Source organism: Otolemur garnettii, unplaced genomic scaffold (genome assembly GCF_000181295.1).
Source record: "Otolemur garnettii isolate 467f Iridium unplaced genomic scaffold, OtoGar3 scaffold00066, whole genome shotgun sequence".
Taxonomy (NCBI): Eukaryota; Metazoa; Chordata; class Mammalia; order Primates; family Galagidae; genus Otolemur; species Otolemur garnettii.
The window spans coordinates 9,614,605-9,617,890 of record NW_003852461.1 but is presented as its reverse complement, the minus strand read 5'-3'; the positions used below and the strand labels follow the sequence as shown (position 1 = coordinate 9,617,890).

Sequence of the window (3,286 nt, the reverse complement as noted above, 5' to 3'; positions counted from 1 at the left end):
AAAAAAAAAAAAACCACCTATAGTGTTGTAGAATTTTCTTTTTCAACTATGCCCTATAAAAAACTAAACATCATCAATCAAATGAGGTCTGATCTCCTCTTTGGGAATGAATTTCAAGCAAGAAGGACAAACAGGAAGTAAGGACCACACAAAGCCGTCCACAGGCTTGCCTGCAGCCCAGGACCTCCCTGCTTTACTCCGTCACCGGTTCTATTTATTGCAATTAGCTTCCATTTCCAAAAGTGAAAGCCTCAGAGCATGAGAGCTTGCCCCTGCTAAAAGTACTTTTTTTTTGCAGTTTTTGGCCAGGGCTGGGTTTGAACCTGTCACCTCCAGCATATGGGGCCAGCACCCTACTCCTTTGAGTCACAGGGGCCTCCCTGCTAAAAGTATTTTATTTCATTTATTTGTTTATTTATTTTTGAGACAGTCTCACTCTGTCCCCCAGGCTAGAGTATGATGTGTCATCAGATCTCACTGCAACCTCAAACACCTTGGTGCAAACGATCCTGTCTCAGCCTCCAGAGAAGCTGTGACTGCAGGAGCCTGCCACAACGTTCAGTTAACTTTTCTATTTTTGTAGAGACAGGGTTTTAGTCTTGCTCAGGCTTTTCTCCAACCAGCCTCAAGCAATCCTCCTCTCTCAGCCTCCGGAAATGCTAGGAATAAAGGAGTGAGCCACCACACCTGGCTTGCTAAGAGTTTTTAACAGAAGAGCTTCAGGAGGTAAAGAACATTCTCAGGAAAGAACCCAGGGAGTGTCTAAGGCTACAGAAGGAACTACAATAATACTGGGGTCTATTCTGTGGGTGCCACTGAATTAGATGCTTCATATATGTACAATATGAAACTCAATACCTCTGTAAATTAGGTGATGTTATCCCATTTGTGATCTAAGGAATTAGAAAACCAGAGACGGTATAAAGTAAAAATTCAGAGTTACTAACTGCTACGTAGGAGAAGCAAGATTAAAATATGGGTCTGCTAGATCCCCAAACCGGTATTATGCTACTGAATTTCATTAGTTTATTCTCCAGTGCTGCTGAATAATTAAACAATTATGCTACTGAATTTCATTAGTTTATTCTCTAGAGAACACAGCTTATTTGAATACCTAAGAGATAGGGAATTATGTCAGCCTCGATTTACACCTCACGTGTGAGGACCATTCATGAAGGCTCAAGTTTGGTGACCCTTCCGGCTCACAGTGGGCCCTTTTCTGATCCAGCTGATTCACATCATCTCATTTCACCGAGGAAGAAATTGAGATTCACAAACAAGTTGACTTGCCCAGCTAGTTAAGTGGCAGAACTGGGGTTCAAACCCAAGGCTTATGACTCCAAATCCCAAGTTGTCCCCAACTTTGGTCGTCCTAGACTCTGCTTCCCGGACACCAGACCGAGCAGAAATGGAAGACTGGCAAGGAAAATCCATAGAATAAAAGCTTTAAAATGGCATCGTCTCCTTGGAATCTTAACAAAATATCACAGCTTGGTTATGAAACCACGTACTACAGAAATAATTAAACTTTACTTTAAAAATCTTCACTTTAAAAAAAGCCTCTATATGAAAATGCTGCAAATTCAGTACCTTTAACATAGTAGCAAAAAAAAAAGAAGCACAAAATGAGAAAACTGTTTTCTTAATTTTTCCGTTTATCTAAAACTGTTCTTAAAAATAAAGTCTACTTCAAAAGAGAGAAAGAAAAGGACGTGATCATCAATTGCTTAAATTCTTCCTTTTCCTTTCATAAATAATCTTGCCATAAAGGAGCAAAAGATATGTTTTGTAAGCTTCTACGCACTGCTTTCTCCCATATGGGGCAGCCTGCTCAGGTTTCTGGAGTCAGGGGGTCCGAGGTTCAGACCGTGGCTTTGCCTCACTCCAGAGTCAGTTTTCCCAGAGCAGGCACCTGCCCCAGGAGTGTGAGGATGGAGTGACTCCGCCCAGCGTCTCCCGAGTAGTAAGTGCTCACTAAATGGCAGCTGTCACTCTTTTTATTATTTTTTTTGTAGTTTTTGGCCAGGGCTGGGTTTGAACCTGCCACCTCCGGCATGTGGCATGTGGAGCGGGCGCCCTACTCCTTTGAGCCCCAGGCACCACCCCCAGCTGTTACTCCTTGTGTATCCACTACCTCTCCCTGTGGCTATAGAGTAAAGGTTGGAATGTGAAAGTGAGGAAATAGGAAAACAAAAACAAAAGTGAAACCATAACAACCTTCGACCTTCAGTCATAGTTCATTTTTCTCAAATAACAGAAATCACAAATTCAATGCTAATTCCTATATTTGAAATACAGAGGCTTAGGACTAAAACAACCCAAAGTTAAATAACATTTTTATCTTTTTTAAATGAAAATTTTAAATAGGAAAAAAAAATTGTCTTTTTAGAAATAGAGAACACGGTGGCAATGTTTTCATCTATCTATGAAGCAGAAAGCACTTACAGCACACAATTTCACTGACTCAGGGCCATGAAATCTCTGTTCCAAAGCGTCAGCTTTACCCATCCGGCTGCTGCAATGTGGCTGTGGGTCTATGCAGGTGAATCTCACAGGACCCCCCAGATTCTCACACATCTGGATCTTGCTCACTGGCGACGGAGCCTCATATTAAGCCGTTGCAATACAGAGAAAGCCACCAGGGCGATCCACTTAGCAACCCGCAGACTTTGTGCTGTGATAGAAATACCAATGCAGAATTCTGTTCAAATCACTATGCACCAACCACAGGGCCGTTTGCTATTTTGACCCATTCTAACTCCTCTGAAGGCGGCAACACCTCTCTGTTTAAGCCAGAAAGGCAGCTGTGACATGTGTGGCTGCATGAGCTGTCGCTGCCTTCCACGCACCTTGGGGGGCGCAGTGGAGTTGGGCAGAAGGTTGTAAATTATTTCAATTTTAAATCTGAAAAACTGTAAATGCTATACTATGAAGCTTCCACCATTTGGGTTATGCGGTCTGCCCTTCCTGCCCAGTGCTCTGGTTCTTTGATTAGCACCTGTCCAATGGGGAAGATGAACAGAAAATATGAACTTAAAAAAAACAAGTATATCTTGTTCCTTTCTAGCAACAATATCTGGGAAAAACAAAATGAAAAAAGTTGTTATTAGCTAAAACTCTCTTTAAAAAATTATCTTTAGAGGCTGGGTACAGTGGCTCACACCTGTAATCCCAGCACTCTGGGAGGCTGAGGCAGGTGGATAGCTTGAGCTCAGGGTTTGAGACCAGCCTGAGCAAGAGCAAGACCCCTGCCTCTACTAAAAATAGAGAAAACTAGCTGGACATC

General features: G+C 42.4%; 1 long non-coding RNA gene across 1 annotated transcript in view; it reads right to left on the bottom strand.

Moving 5' to 3' along the window:
* Nucleotides 1–3,286, bottom strand: part of LOC111726454 — a 19,824-nt gene that overhangs the window by 765 nt on the left and 15,773 nt on the right. Inside the window, exon 3 of the long non-coding RNA XR_002774219.1 lies at nt 2,446–2,674. This is a non-coding gene — a long non-coding RNA (uncharacterized LOC111726454). The remainder of the gene's footprint in view (nt 1–2,445; nt 2,675–3,286) is intronic.